Source organism: Juglans regia, chromosome 12 (genome assembly GCF_001411555.2).
Source record: "Juglans regia cultivar Chandler chromosome 12, Walnut 2.0, whole genome shotgun sequence".
NCBI lineage: Eukaryota > Viridiplantae > Streptophyta > Magnoliopsida > Fagales > Juglandaceae > Juglans > Juglans regia.
Window position 1 is genome coordinate 8,904,164 of NC_049912.1, and position 17,402 is coordinate 8,921,565.

Genomic DNA, 17,402 nt, shown 5'->3' on the forward strand with positions numbered 1-17,402 from the left:
GCCATTGCAACAGGAAGTGGTAAGTTCTTACACATCCCAACAATTGATAAGCCAGAGGATGTTGAAGAGGAACAAAGCAATGATAGTGTCGAGTTGCCCAAGAAAGCCTAACTCAAAACAGAGACTGCTACTATAACTCGTGGCAGGACCGTATCCACTATTATAACTCGTGGTTGGGCCGTATCCACTATTATTACTCGTAGTTGGGCCGTATCTACTATTATAACCCGTGGTTGGGCCATATCCACTATTATTACCCGTGGTTGGGCCGCATCCACTATTTTAACCTGTGGTTGGGTCGTATGCCACTATTATCACCAGTGGCAAGGCTGTAACTGAATAGAGCGAAAACATAATCAAATTTAGAATTAGAGAGTCATGGCAAAGGTTTTCAGAAATCACGTCTTATTTATACAGAGTACTAAACAAAATCATATCATCTTCAAAATCATAACGGATCCAAAGCATATTTACATAATCATGCACAAGTTTTCATATTTGCTCTTTTGCATAGGTCAGAAATAGAATGCCAAAAATAAGCTCATGTCTACACCAGTCATGACAAAAATGCTTTCTCTTTCATCAGAGTTCAATGAATAATGATGAACAAATAACTGAGGTTATTTTCATATTTCTTTTCAAAATACATAATGCATATTTTCATAAATCAACCTCAGTTCATTTTTAATTTTATTCAAAGTTTAGCATAGGAACCCTGCTTACCTGGACTTTTTAGCTTTTCAGAAATTTTCTCACCACAGTGCTGAACGAAAATTAACCGTCACCTATAAAATAATCACGTAACTTCCATAAATTTCCAATTCACGTATTTCAATATCTAAACCTGAAATACCTATTTTAATACCTCAAAACCTAAAATTTCTCTTTACTCTAAAATACCATCATTTTCTAAATTCATCGGTTTCCACTTAATAACTCCGACTAAAACATTAAAATCTATCTTATTTACTATTGAAGTTCAACTATACAATATAAAATTGAATAACATAATTATATCAAAATCTATTAAAGTAGACAAAGCAAAAATGTCTTTTAATTAAAATAGACTCAATTAGTTTTAAAGTACTTAAAATAAAACTAAAATCTTATTATAATACACTACTGAAATTAGTAATAGAATACTTAACAATTTATTTTGAAAAGAAAAGTATTTTCTATAGACTTTCTTATCACTCAAATATGAATTAATATATATATTTTTGAATTAAGTTTCTATTTACTTTGGGGTACTCTTAAACAGATTTTTATATTTAATTTTAGAGTCAATAAAAGAGTAAGTCAAAACCCAGTCAAATTCAAAAGACATTCAAGTGGGCAAGACGTTGGAACAACCTAAGAACTTTCAACCAGTGTAGGACTCTTCAAATAAGGATAATGATGTGGTTTGAAAGTAATTCAGATTAAGAGAAAAAGTTAGTCCGAAATTTGCTAGAAGACACAACCTGTATATACTTTAGTATTTTGATCATAACTTTCTATTCAAATATCGGATTGATGCGATTCTTGATGCGTCGAAAAGCTATCTTAAACGGATACAAAGTTATCTCTAATAAGAATTTTTAAATTCAAATTCCTGAAGCACATACATAACTATCAAGTTGAGTCCTAAAATTTAGACGATTTTGTATGCGGAAATATGAAAGACATTAGGGTTTCTTTCCTACCCTATATAAGTATTTTATTAGCACAAAATTGAGAGTTCAAAAGAGGGGAGACGACTCAGTTTGAAGGAGGAAGATTTGAAATTAATTTCTATGGCCGCCGTTTGCTCTATTTTTCTCTTGAGATTTTTGTTGTCCATTATATTTATAGGTAACTAAATTCTCAAGTAGAGCTAAGGATGAACTTGCACATTAGATGGCATTTTTAATTTATTTTTTATTTATATATTTGATTTTCAATTACTAAAACTCTTTTGTTTTATCATTCTCAATTCATTGTTGATGTTTTCTTCTCCAAATAATCATAGAATTTATTCTGTTTATGAATTCAGTCATGCTTTTTCTATTGAATGAATTAGCTCTTTGATTATGTTTGGATCAATTATTTATCGATATTGATTTAATTCTTTGCTGCAATATTACTTCCTGAGTATATTGTCGTCATTGAATTTTCTCAATAGTGATAATAATTTACGTATTTTAAAAGCGGTGAATGATTTTTCAAAGGGTTACATTTGGTTTAATCTTGGTTTATAAATCTATACATTCCGATTGAGAATATTAGGAATTGAGTTCCCAATTAAGTTATTTAATGAATTAAGAATAATTAAAATACCATATTTATGCAAGGTATTCCCGACGTTTTATTGTTTGTCAAACTTGAGTACTTTTTCCGTTAGTCACTTTGCTTCACTTTAATTTACATTTAAAATTAATCTTTGTTCTCCATTAATCATTTAATATATTTATTTAGTTTCTTTGTTCCTTCTACAATTCTTTTAACTTGTCTGTATGTGGAATCGATACCCCAAAACTGTGCCACAACTACCACATTATTCTCTGGGCGTAATCAAGTGACGTTGGGCTGGGCTGAGAGAGAATTGGGCGAGAGTGAGGGGGCTTGCAGCGTGCGACATATGGGCGAGGGAGGAGAGAGAGAGGGAAGGGAAAAGTGAGGGAGAAAGATAGGGGCTTGGGTATTTAATCCAGGCCCTTCATCTTGGGGATCTATAAAACGATCTAACGGTGGAGGATTAAAACACTGATTTGAAAATGCGTAAACATTAACTTAATTAAAAATACTGAGAGAAATTAAGGTAGAATATTATTTAAACTAAACTTTAGTTTATAGAATAATATAAAACCATTTAATTAATTTGAGTTTCAACATAATTCAAATCCTATAATATTTTAAATAACTGAAATAATTTTAATAATAATATTAAAATGATTTCCGACAATTATAATATTTTTGGAGCTCTTCAAAAATATTATAATTTTCGTATTTAAAATTAAGCTTAGTTCAATAACACTGGAAATACCTCATATAAATATTTTCAGTGCATTTAAAATATTGGGCGTACTTTAGAATTCACATAATATCTTTAAAAACACACCACTGAGGTTCAGCACGCATGACGAGGCTCACAGTCGTTAGAGAGAAGGGTAGATTGTTACATAATTTCCGTCTTCGGAATTTGCTTACGTAAAAAAGAATGAGCGTACGTCAGAAGGAAAGTGCAGGGTGTTACAATTGCCCTTATATTTTTGCTTATTAGCCAATTATGATCGGACATTGCCATTTATATATCGAGTCTGTCTCTCTATATATTGATCCATCCAATTCGATAAAATTCTCTTAGGTAAAACTATTTATTTGAAAACAAACCTATGACTTGATCCAACATATTCATCGGCTGGATGGGGAAACACTTAAGTCTTATGAAATATGTAAACATCTATGAAAGTCATTTTCGAATCTTAGTTTCAAAGTTGGGAAAAAAACATTTAGATAATTCATTAATACTTGAAAACCGAGGTGACAGTATTGACAGGGAGCTCTACCATGGACAAAGTAGGCTATGGTACTAAAATACTTGGTTATTAATACTATATAATAATTACAATGGTGTTTAAAATTACCTACATGGAAATAGAGTCTGTAAACTATTGACCTTTCTCAAACTATCCACAATGGTGGCATCTCATGACATGACACTATCTATTGAATTAGCTTCAAGAATAAAATGTTGTACATATTGCAATGCTTTACTACTTTTCAAGGCTACGTTATCCCCAGAATAACCCCTTACGTAGAATAAATATTGTACATTCCAAGTCGATACGATTAATGGTAAATAATCATTACTCATATTTGGATCTAGTTTCATATACTTCTACCACAAGTATATGATACTTTTATAACAATAAGTCGAATGTGAGCATGAGCTGTGGTTATCACATAGGTATTGTCATTATAAGTTCCAACAGATTCAACTTCTGGTTACTATTACTATGCTTGATAATTAATGAAGGAAACCTTGAAGTGTATGTTAAGGAATATTAATGGCCATGAATGTTCTGTTCATGTTTTGCATTTAGAGCATTAGATAATAGCTTCTTGACAAAATACTTAATTCCCTCATGCATGTTACTTCTACATGGTTGGCTTCTCCAAACTGGAAAAGCTTGAAATCCTAGTTAATATGGCCACCTATTCTGTGTTTCTAAGTGTGGGCTTTTGATAACTAGGTGTTTTGCATGATTTGAGTTGAATCCATACTACTAAGTCATAGCTAACCTGGGAGTTTTACTCATGGCATGTATATTGTGATCTTGTTCCAGCATTTAGTGTGAACCTATTAGATAAGGTTTTGATTGTTGTAGTATAAAGGAGAAGTTGATGAATGTTTAGTACACAGTCTATTTAAAGTTGAGACTCATATGGATCATCAACATGCAGTAAGGATTGTTTATTGGCAGCAAGTTGTTTGTTAAGTTTAAGCCAGTCTCATCACGTATAACAATCTTGCTAGCTAATTTGATGTGGTGAATAAATTGAAGTGTGTTTAATCACTATAATTTTTGTGTCTAGAGCTTGATTTTAATATGTTCCTAAACTCTCGTGCTTTGTGGAGGGTGAACTGTGGATGCTTTCATGTTCATTTTTGTCTTATGCACAAAAATTACGTTTAGGCTGGTCTCATACAAAGAATTCAGCTATGCCTTTTGCTATCTTTGTCACTTATTATAGGTGGAATAATTTCAATTTGCTTATTTAGAGCCAAAATTGAAGTCTAAGGTGGTTTAAGTTTATTATGTTCAATCTTGCCATATCCCATTAAACCTATTGTCACAACATGTGCTTTGGAGTTCTCTTACATAATGAGGGAACATGTGCTTTGGAGTTATATAAATAATAAGGGGGTAGTAGTGAAAGTGTGTCCAGGTTGAATGGAAGTACTAATAACACTATTTTTTGCATGAAAGTACATATCTTGTACTTCCATTTAATTGCATGTCTCATTTAATCTGTCATACTAATACTCAGTCAGTCAAATAAAATACTTGACTGAGCATATTTATTTGGAAAGGTGCCTCAAATTCTACTTGGTGCTAGATGGGCAATCATGTTTCAGGCCAAAACCCTACTGTAAGCCTACGAATTATGCAATCCTTAGTCATAATTATTTGGTTTAAACTAATGCCAATGAGTATCTCAATTAAGATGTTCGTTCTTCATAGTGCATCGCACAAGAAACACATTGTCCAAATTCAAAAACAATACCAATTATACATCCTTGTGGACCTCTATCTACCCACACCCCACAATTTGGATTTTATACCTATTTCAAAGTTGACTATTTTGGATATTTGAATTATCTACATATATGTGGGTTATCCTAGCAAATAACTCCACTGCAACAAATACCGCTTAATTAGTGATATTAAGATGTTAGCCACCAATTAAAAGTAACTATGGGCATGTTCTTGTTATGCAAAACTATGCATATTTAGTTCCGAGTTATTGAGATACAAAGCTCATCTCCAGATGATAGAAGACTAATATTTATTACTTTTCTCTTCGAAGGTCATTGCACAATGTGCCAAAGCTATCCTAATTAGCAATTTTCCACTAGCTGGGCAGCTGCATAAGATGGATAAGGCTTGGATGCATATTGAAGACAGATTGCATTCCACTGAGTATGATGAAGGTGTTAGACAATTCTTAGACATGGTGCAAGCTCATGCATCGACAACTGATCATATTAGATGTCCATGTAGGAGATGCCGTAATAGAGCTTTCCACTCTATTCGTATAGTAGAAGATCATTTGTTTTTAAGAGGGATTCATCCAACCTATACAGAATGGATTTTCCATGGAGAGGAGGATCTGATCCTAAATTCTACATTCTCTTACGAAGAAGATGATGATGGATCTTCTTACAATGACTACATTGATGATATCGATGAGATGTTAGATGACATTCATCATGGGTCATTTATGGATAATTCCGGTAGCAATGAAGGAAATGGCAACGATAATTATCAATCCTCCACCTCTAATGCTCCAATCAACTATAATTTTGACGAGTTGGTTGTCGACGTACGATGGCCACTTTATCCTGGATGTGCTAAGTTCTCGAAGCTATCATTCATCGTCAAGCTGCTTCACATCAAGAGCATAAGTGGTTAGACAGTGAAATCCTTTGACATGGTAATCAAGCTTTTGCATGCTCCATTTCTCGACGCTCTATTCCCAGATTCATATAACGATGCTTGTCACTTAGAGTGTGGTTTGGGCTTTAGATATGAAAAGATACACGTGTGCCCAAATGATTATGCGTTGTTTTGGAAGGAGAATGCATCATACAATGAATGCCCTAAATGTAAAGCATCTAGGTGGATTGTAAGCATAAGTGAGCAATGAATGATACCACAAAAGATTCTTCGATACTTCCCCTTGAAGCCGCGATTACAACGGCTATTTATGTCAACGAAGATAGCCCAAGCCATGAGATGGCATAAAGATGCATGTGTTGGCGATCCAACATGCATACGACATCCAACAGATTCAAGGGTATGGAAAGACTTCGATAACAAACATGTTGCCTTTTCTCAAGATCCTCACAATGTTAGACTTGGTTTGGGGAGTGATAGGTTTAACCCATTCAATAACATGAGTAGGCCGTATAGTATTTGGCCTGTACTACTTGTGCCTTACAACTTGCCCCCTTGATCATGCATGAAAGATCCATACACCATATTGTCGTTGCTAATCCCTGGCCCTAAGTCACCAGGGAATGATATTGATGTGTTCTTGCGTCCTCTTCTCGATGAGTTGAAGGAATTATTGGAAGAGGGTATTCGGACATTTGATGCGTACAGTGGGCAAATGTTTAACTTGCATGCAGCACTACTTTGGACTATCAATGACTTCTCCACATATGCTAATCTTTCTGGGTGGACCACGAAGGGCAAGATGGCATCGTTGGTGGTTACCACCTGATCACAGTTGGAGACGGAAAAAATGCTTTTAATGGGTGCAAAGAGCATGGATTCAACCATCAAGGGTCGAGGGAGAGGATTTACTAGAACAATTACGTCTCATATTTCTAGTTTGGTAAATCTTCTTCGAAGAGGAAACAAACGCCCAATCAATTAAATTGGACCAAAAAATCTATCTTCTTTGAGCTTCCCTACTGGTTATACTTCGGCTTGAGACATAATTTTGATGTCATGCATATTGAGAAAACATATGCGATAGCGTTTTGGGAACATTGCTGAATATTGAAGCAAAAACTAAGGACTCCGCCAATGCCCACAGGGATTTGGCAAACCTTGGAATAAGGAAATAATTGCATTTTCAACATGATGGAGACCGTATTACTATGGGTCTTGGTTGCTACATGTTAAACTTAAATGAGCAAAGGCTTTTTTGTGATTGGTTGTCAAAAGTGAAATGTCCTGATGGATTTGCATCGAACATTACCCGTTGTGTGAATGCTAGTGACAAAATGATCAGTGGAATGAAAAACCATGACTGTCATGTCTTCTTGCAAGCGCTATTGCCGGTTGTGGTTGGTGGGTTCTTACGGCCTGATGTGCGTCAAGCCTTGATAGATTTAAGCTCATTCTTCAAAGAATTATGTTTCCAAACTTCAAACTTATCAATGTTGACATGTCTTCAAGCTAATATCCCAATCATTCTCTGCAAACAAGAAATGATATTCCCTCCAGCTTTTTTTGATATCATGGTGCACCTTGCCATTCACTTGCCAGATGTGACATTCCTGGCAGGACCCATGCAATATAAGTGGATGTACCCTTTCGAAAGGTATATAGGAAAGTTTAAGTAGTACATCTGCAATAGAGCTCAGCCAGAGGGCTCAATTTCTGAGGCATATGTGCATCTCGAGTATCTTACATTTTGCTCTATATACCTCAATCATATTGAAACTAGATACAATCGTGAGGAACGCAACAATGATGTCCAGAAAGGCACAACTGAGCTAGGAAATGAGCCAAGTTTATCTGTTTTCTCACAAAAGGTCCGACCATTGGGAACAACAAGTTCCCACAAATTAGCCAACACACTATTGGTCAAAGCCCGATCGTATATACTTAATAATTGCACAAAAATTGAGCAATACATTGAGTAAGTGCATCATCAATGACTTGAAGTTCACTTTATGATGTGTTATATAATGTTATTTTTCTCCTAGTAACTGATCGGGTCACATATATTGACAGGGAGCACTATAACAAGATCTAAGAAGAGGACCCTCAGAACATCGATCGTAGGCACCAGAGTCAATTTCCATCGTGGTTTAGATCACGAGTAAGATACAAAACCCAACAAATATAAACATTCTTATAAAATTACACATATAACTAATTCATCTTAAATCTTCTCTGTGTGGTAGATTCGAGAGGTGCCTTCAGTTAGGCCTACTGTGGTAACCGATGAGATATATGCCTTGGCATGTGGTCCAGATCTGTGGGTTGCATCTTATGTCGGATGCATAATGAATGGTGTTTGTTTTCATACGAAAGAGTGTGAAAGGCATCGCCGCAGTCAAAACAGCGGGGTGGTTGTGCTAGGCGAGCATCAACGGTCCCATGTTGACTTCTACGGTATGTTGCATGATATTATAGAGTTACGCTACATGGGTTGGCATAAGGTATATCTCTTTCAATGCGCTTGGTATGACATTGGCGACCCGAGAAGGGGGATGGATACGTGTCAGGGACAAATTGACGGTAGTCAATACTTCTAAGCAATGGTATAAAGATGAGCCTTTCGTCCTTGCCTCCCAAGCAAGTCAAGTCTTTTATCTCACTGATCCGATATTGGGGGGAAGTTGGCAGGTTGTCCATAAAATTACAAGTAGGAATGTTTACAACATTCATGCAATTAATACTGTTGAGGAAGGGATGGACGATGATGAAACATCAGATGGTGACTCAGATGATGATGGTGACAATAACACTAACAATTATCCCCCTATTCTCGAGAGTGGATCAGCCATGCCCGAGCCATTGAATCGAGATGATTCAGAGCATTTGCCTATTGATCCAGCTTCCATATTGCATTGAGATCCGATACAATCAGTTGACAATGATCTCTTCATTGATGATGAACTACTTGACGATGATTTAAGACTGGAGGATGTATGTGCCGATGATAACTCTAGTAGCAAGGCTGAGAATCAGCTGAATGAGGAGGATGATGATAATTTCAAAATATTAAGCTTTGTATTTGTGACTTGGTTGACAATGAACTTTGTCGATGTAGTATTTGAATTCACGATATGTACCTTAATTGAATTCACATCCATGTATAAGCTACGCCATATGTTAGATGACACGTTGGGTTTGCTTTTCCATGCATTGCTAAGATTTTAACACAAACAAATCCATGCGCACCCATTGTGGTGTCATGAATTCTTCTCTGGGTTACTCATAGGTTCCATAAATGTTACTAAATGCATGCTCGATGTATTTCCTTCTTGGTTGCATATAGTTAGTAGCTATATTGTATTGATTCATAAAGTGTATTCATGTAACTAACTCATATATGTGATTGACTTAAGTGGGAGTCAGTATAGGCATACGGGGTCAAGTTTTTTATACTTTTCACCGTAGATAAGAAGAAAACTAGTGGGAAGAGTTTCTCATAACTATATAAGGGTTTTGGTTGGTTATCATGTTGTAGGACTCATATTTAGCATAGATAGTTTTTAATTGCTTACCAACCATGTGCAAAAGCATGTGTTTTACCTTTAAGGGCTGAAATTTGGTAGTTGGCTATTTTGTAATAAGGGAAAACATAACAAGATGTTGTTAGCTAGTAAAATTGGGTAAAAGGTTACTCACCAGTGGCTTTTACTTTGTGTGCAAATTTCAAAAATTCTTTAAAGGCAACGTGCAACAAACCCTTATAAGCTATTCTACTCAGTCAAGTGACTCGAAGGTTGTGGCAGTGGGATGATGCCAATGTTCTTTGAGTTGCTAGAGCATAGGCGTCTAGATAAACAACCACTCTAAAACTATTAGCCCACAAATGGAGGTATATGCATGGGGAGGATCACAAGCCCTTAAAGGGCTGCAAAGGGATCATGAACTACCCTTAACTCTCAGATTGCACCCCAGATGGAGAATGATGGTTGTGGCACAATACCCATGTGGGAGTATTGTCCAGTTGTAATATTTGGTAAAGAATATGAATACAACACCATATCCAACAAATCATGAAATGCAAACAAACCCACATCTAAAAAGTAAAATTGGAAGCAACTATGCATTTAGGCAGTCTTAATTTTGAACCTAAGGTTGTACAAAAAAAGACACAGCTTTGAGGTGTTGCTGGTAACATGAGATTTAATTACACAACATACCGTAAGCAGTAAAATCTGTTGAGGATTTTAAAATGGAATAAAAAGCATTTAACCCTGTCAACTAAACATGTTTATTATTGGGGATTTGTAGCATCTCCTGCCCAAGTGTGTTGTATAATTTCTAAGCATGGGAATCAAAAAAGAAGTCCACAATTTCTAGATACTGTTGAGGAATTTAAAATGGAGTAAATTGAATATTCATGCAACTAACCATGTTTATTATTGATGGAATTCTCACAATACTTTGCTAATTGGACTATGTAAGGGGTGGGAGATGAGGTAAAGGGCAGGATAGTCATTTTTTTTCAATTGGGAAATGGCGCCATGGGTCAAATCCTGGTTGCTGCCAAAGTATTTCCCATGGACAAGTGGCGCTCAATCCTATGTGTTAGACAAAACTTTATTTTGTTCAGAGTTACTTCCCTCTAGTTCAGTTAGACACGACACACTCTGAAGTCCAGAAATATCCAAGGGGTTGAGCTGTTGTTCTTGTTCCAGCGAGGTCAAGTGGTTCCAGCGAGAGCATCAGGTTTGGTAAAGTCTGATTTGCATGCACATGCTTCTTTTCTTCTACTTAAGCTTCTTTCAAACTATCTTCTTCACATAAACTACACTTCAATATTCTCTCATTCACTTTTGTCTTCTTATGCATAGAGCTGCTTCTTTTCTTCCACTTAAGCATTTTCAAAAGTTTGAAACCTATTACATAAACTACACATAAAGCTTTCTCTCATTCACCTAGTGCCACGAAAGCCAAGCCCACAGTTAGGTACTAACAAGCCTTTTGTCTCTCTTGCCTTATCCTTATTCTGTGACTGGATTTTTTGTACTGAGTTGCTGATGCAGTTTGCACATGCCACCTACAACCATTTAATCTTTAGATAATTTTTTTTTTTTTTATCTGAGCAAGTTGTTTATCTTTTTAGAATATTGGGTATTATTTTTTGTTATAACCCATCTGATTTTTAGTTGTTATAGTGGGCAAATGTTTTGCATGTTAATATAGAAAATATAGAACTGCCCTGTTATTTGGCACATGCTAGAAAACAGGTCAGTGAAGGTTCAAATACATACTATAAAAGCTAGAAAAGGTATTTGGATGTCATGTGGGTAGATGTTTCCCTCATCTATGAGATTTCAGTAGACTTATAAAAGTGTTTTTAAAAATAGCAAGAACAAATACCGATTATTTTATTATATCATTTCTGACTTTAAAATAAATTTAGCATTATGGTTACTGAGTTGACTTGACCCATCAATTATTAATATTAATTCAAGTGGCCAATTGTTATAGCTCTTATTCTTTGAGTATGCAATATGTTAAATGAACATTACAAGATGTACGTTGCTTGGCCAAAAACCAAGTTGGGTTCCAATTGGTTAGTCTGCCACCTCACTCTCTTACAGAAAGAATACAAAAATTTCACAAATTGGGCATACAGATCAGTGTTCCTTTTTTCAGTTGGAAATAGAGGAAGAAAGAGTACATGTGGTTAATATTGGAGCCCATGAACTCTCCAAATTGGTTTTATTTTTTCAGATGTAGCTTTAGTTTGCTTACAAGTAGAGCTTTATAATGGCACCAACTAAATAATTAGAGGTTTAATTATTAGTTTATGTGATATTTAGTACATTAAATAGCATGTAATCTTTTCTCTCACAAATTGGTTGCATGTTACAATTGAGTTGGGTATGAAATTCCAGCAAAGCCAAGGATAGTGAGATCTATAAAGTTTCAGGGGGGCCAATTCCGACACGGTAGAGCTCTCATTGGTAGCAGTCTAGAAGCAGAGCGTTGCCACTGAGAAACACGTTGTGGGACGCGCCATAGTCAAATGAATCGACGCAGGATGTAGGAGGTGCGGGCACACAAGAGGCTATGGGTGGAGCACATGTTGGAGAGGGTCACACTAATACAGGTATGGCATCCATTTTTTCTGAGGAGTTAGAATATATTATGTGGTGTGGTTAATTTTTGACAATCTTTACAAGTACTAATTTTTTCCTGGTTCATGGATGCAAATAAGGTGATTGGGTTACACGCAATTGATGTCTTAATGTAGATCCACGTAGTAAGAAACGAGGTCGAGGCCCAGCAAGGGCACACTATTTGAACGACTTAAGAAGGTGGGTAAGATACCTCTGGTTATACAAGATGGTCATCGAGGGCCATCGTGCAAGAATGCCTCCATATTCACTAGTCGATTGACAAGCATTATTAAAGTACATGCCAACATAAGGCATGCTAGTTGGAGTAATGTACCTGAAGATGAAAAGTAAGAGCTGATTGATCGGGTTAGAGTAGGACTTACTTTCTACTAACAAAGTGCAAAAGTTGGTTGCTTACTCATTTGGCCTAATTACACATGTTTGATGACAAACCCTAGTAATGAAGTGCATATTTGATATTGCAGGCAGATTTTTCTCTGGATTGGACAAGAGACAACCATTGTGAGATGGATGTAATGCATTTGGGCGATAACTATAATGCATATCATTATGCACTACACAAAGTATATTTAAAATATGCATCACATGAAGAGTCCCTACGTGGTGGGACGGACATGGTGGAGAAACCTGTATGGGAAAAGCTATGTGAATGGTGTGCAAGTCCGACATTCAAGGTATATTGTAATTAAGTGTCAGATTAGTATTAAGTGAAAAAATACTTAAAATTGATTTTTTTACAGTGTTAGGCGCCTCAAATAGAAGTATATGATTATGGTTTCATTTTTGCTTATTAAGTGGAACTTAAGAAACGCACTATTTGTAAATGAGATTTAATTTCCTAGAAACAAATGCAAGAGAAGTCCAGAAGAAACATTTCAAATAGACAAAAATTGAAAGTCAAACATACCGGTGGGCGGAAATCCTTTATATGGATATTAGAGGAGAAGGTTTGTGATAACTATGGGTATATATAAGTCCTTTAATCTGTTAAATTAGGTATAACTTGACTGTTACTTGTGTGTTTTAGCGGGAGATGGCGCCAAATATGATTGCATTTTATAAGGAAATACACCGGCCAACACGAAAGGGTTAAATTCATCAATGCAGCAACTGAACACAATTATGGAAGATTGTGTTTAATTTAATTTAAGCTAGACTATAGGTTGCATAGGTGGTTAACAACAATGCTGATTTTTCCTTTCATCTAGTTTTTTCAGAATCTAATGGTGGAGAGGTTAGCTAAAAAAGAGCTCGAAGAGGATGTTGAAGAAGCAGCTGACACTATCTTCAAAGAAGTGTTGGGACACAGAACTGGGTACACAGTAGGGATGAGGCACATGGTCATTCCGGACCCCTCTCCTTCAAAGAAGAAGAGTAAAGCATTTATTCGTCTATCGGAGGAGAATCAACGGAACAAAAGTGATGCGAAAATATACAAGAGCAAACTAGACCAGATGATGGGTGATATTGAAGAGTTGAGGAAGAATTTTTCTGAGCATGAAAAACTCCTAATGAACTATCGGATGACTGAGTTAGAGGGAGGTAGTGAGTCTCATAGAGAGACTCAGGAAGATGCTTAGGCATCTTAGTTGCTTTACTTTTTTGTGGAGGGTTTTTTGTGGGGGCTTTTTTGTGGATTGTTTATAACAATCCAATGGCCATGGACCTATGTCCCTCAATACAGATTTTGGTAGTTGCATATTATAGTTAGGGTGGATATCTATAAACTAGTAGTGGAAAAACGAGTAGGAAGTGTAGTTGACTTTTGAGTTGTTGGTAGTCTCTCTTAAATTGTTGGGGAGAAAAGATATCACTTTTGGTTGACTAGCTTGAAAGGGACATATTAGGTTCTTATGAAAGGGTAAGTTCTCTTACAGTTACATATACTGGTTTAATGCATGGATTTGAGATTTGCATAAGGCTGAAAACTGACCAAGTAGGCTAATATCACCAGTTTTGGAAACTTACAGGTTGGAGCAAATCTCAGCTCAGCCATATGGATCATGGAATGTAGAGCAGGAGTTGGTGGAGATGAAAAGTAGTTTCAGATAAACGATATTTGCTGGGGTTGTATTTCTTTAATAGCAGTAAGAATTCATACTTGCAGCTATTTGTTTTCAAGTCATGTATGCAAAATTCCAGTTCTATTCAATATCACACACACCCTCAATTGGAACCCATTAAGTTTCAAGTTTTAATAAACAATAGTGTTTTGGTTAGTTTATATGCTAAGATAACCAACACACTAAGTAGCACAGGTAGGTTAAATCCACTTCTAACTACTTAGGATATGTGCAAATCAGAAAACTCCTTGATGGTGCTTATACCAATTGTGATAATATTAATCCTAATGTGTATATTTTAGACTTGGTTGAGAAAAAATGTACACGAAAAATAAAAGTTTGTAACTCTATTCTAGTATCCCAGAAAGAGCTGTATTTATTCATAGAATGGTAGTAATTTGTTGTTTGGAGCATGAGTAGTTTAAAGTGATACACAAAAAGTCTACTGAACTTCAATTCCCAGAAGAATCCCAGTGGGTTTAACAATCTTGGTTTGATTCTACATTCAAAGTTGGGTTGGGGAACTGTGACGTTACCACACGTTATGTTATTAAGATATTGATGTAAGTCTATGATGATGAAAGTTTATGAGAAAATTTTATGAAGAAGTATGTCTTTTAAAAAATTGATGACGAAATTACTTACTAAGTAAAAACCCATGTCTCCATATTTTTAAGAAATGTTGAGGAATCTGGATGGGAGACATGCATACTGATTTTCTGCATCTCATGCATTGCATATTTATCATTTTTCATGATTGATTTATCTTTGTGTCAGTTAATTATTTAACTTACTGAGATTTCGAGTAAATCTCACCCTTTTATGAGACCACTATCATTCCACTCGGAATGATAGAAGTTGTGTCAGGAATTGACCAGGACGAGATTGATGGAGCTCTACGTTCGCATGATTGAGGAGGAGTTGGATCTAGAGAAGAAGCTGGACTTAATTTTGGTGTTCATAGCCCAAGTCCTTTATGCTTTAGATCGCATTAAGAGAATGATATGACTTTGTATATAAGTCTATGCTCTTTAGTATTTTGAACATGATGATTATCTAATGAAGTTGGGATGTTTTAGTTATTCTGACATATTTTTCATCTTAACCTTTTATTTCCGCTGCATTATTGCATACTGCTAGTTGCATACTAGGATGCATTGCATATTAACTATCAAGAACGGGGCTATGTAACCTTGTGTTGCATGTCCCGATGCTCTAACTCTCAATTCCATCCCAAGCGGGGATTGGGGGCGTCACAACGGTGGTATCAGAGTAGCTCGTCTCTAGGTAAACCCACATGTCCTTAGGAACCTTATGCCAGAATATAGGTTTGAATCATTAGTCTTGCATAGGCTTGAATCCTGTAGTTAGAGCTCGGTCTGATACACATATATCACAGGAGTTGGAAGGATTAAGACGAGATGACACGTGGCAGACAAGAGAGGAACACTGATTGATCTAACATCCATAGAGATCAGGATCGTTGTTTCGATGGAGGATGTGAGTTGGCAGACGCAATTTGTCAAATGACGGAGACCATGAAGCAGCAACATGAAGTAATCCTGAGGCAGAACCAACAACGTCTGTTGATTGAGAACCAAGGGTGTTCCTACGAGAAGTTCCTAATATATAGATACCCCAATTTCATGGGAACTGAGGGACCCATGAAAGCTAACAAATGATTATTAGATCTCGACAGGACCTTCGAGATTAGCGGCTGTACTGAGGAACATAAGATACAGTACACGGGGCACTTGCTACAGGGTGAAGCTAAAATTTGGTGGGACACCAAGAGGAAACTTCTGATTAGAGAATTGGGAAATATCACCATTTTGACTTGGGAGAGGTTTAAGGAGGAATTTGACAATCGTTTCTTCCCAGAGTCAATGAAGACCCATAAGGCCCAGGAGTTTGCCACGTTGGTACAAGGCAATCTCACTGTTGAGTAGTACGCTGCAAAGTTTATGGAGTTGGGAAGGTTTGCCCCACACTTGATTGCTACTGAGAAAATGCAAGCCCAGAAGTTTCAAGCAGGGCTGAATCCCAGAATTCGCAGTTATGTGGCTGGATTCCGCATCTGTAACTTCCAAGAATTGGTTAATGTGGCTGCAATAGCAGAGGCAGAACAGTGAAATGTGACAGCTCAGATCAACCTCAAGAGAAAGAGGGCTTCTACCTTCACTGTTGGCGGGAATAATGCTAAGAGAAGGATTATTCAAGGAGCTAACAAGGGAAAATGCGTTATAATTGCTCCACCTATCACTTGCAAGAAATGTGGAAAGAACCACAGTGGTGAATGTCGTGTGGGCCTAGGAATGTGCTACCGATGCGGACAGTCGGGGCATATGATTCGGGAATGCCCACAGAATGTTCAAGGAGGAAAGAACATTCCTAACAAATGACCCAATCAAAGGCCACCTGCTCACGCCAGCGTTTACGCCATCACCCCTGGTGATATCAGCGAGGAAAACCCCGAGGATGAGAAAACAGACGTTATCGCTGGTATTTTCCTTCAATACCCCTTCTTTAGAAATTAGCTTTTTAAATAGCTGCTTAGTACTCAGTAGTTGATTACACCTTAGGAAAAATCGTGTTATACGAATACACGGCTTGTGCTTTATTTGACTTCGGCGCCACGAAATCGCTTGTATCCGCGACGTTTGCACGTACGTGTAACTTGCTGACTCAGACACTACCTCAAGCTATAGTAGTATCGATTCCCGACGGAAGCACGATCACTTGCACCCGTGTGTTGAAGAAATGTCCTTTGACCCTAAAGGGAAGATTGATGGATGCTGACCTGATCATCTTCGATCAACTAGGGTTCAACGTTATACTAGGGATGGACGAGCTGTCCAAACACTACGCTAGGATAGATTGTCGAAATAAGGAGATAATCTTCGATTCGCCCGAGGGTAGACATATTCATCATACAGGGGGGATGGTGAAGGCTACCCCCTCTCTGATTTCAGCTTTGCAAGCAAGGAAGTGCATCACTAATGGTGCCACGGCCTAGTTAGCCCTCA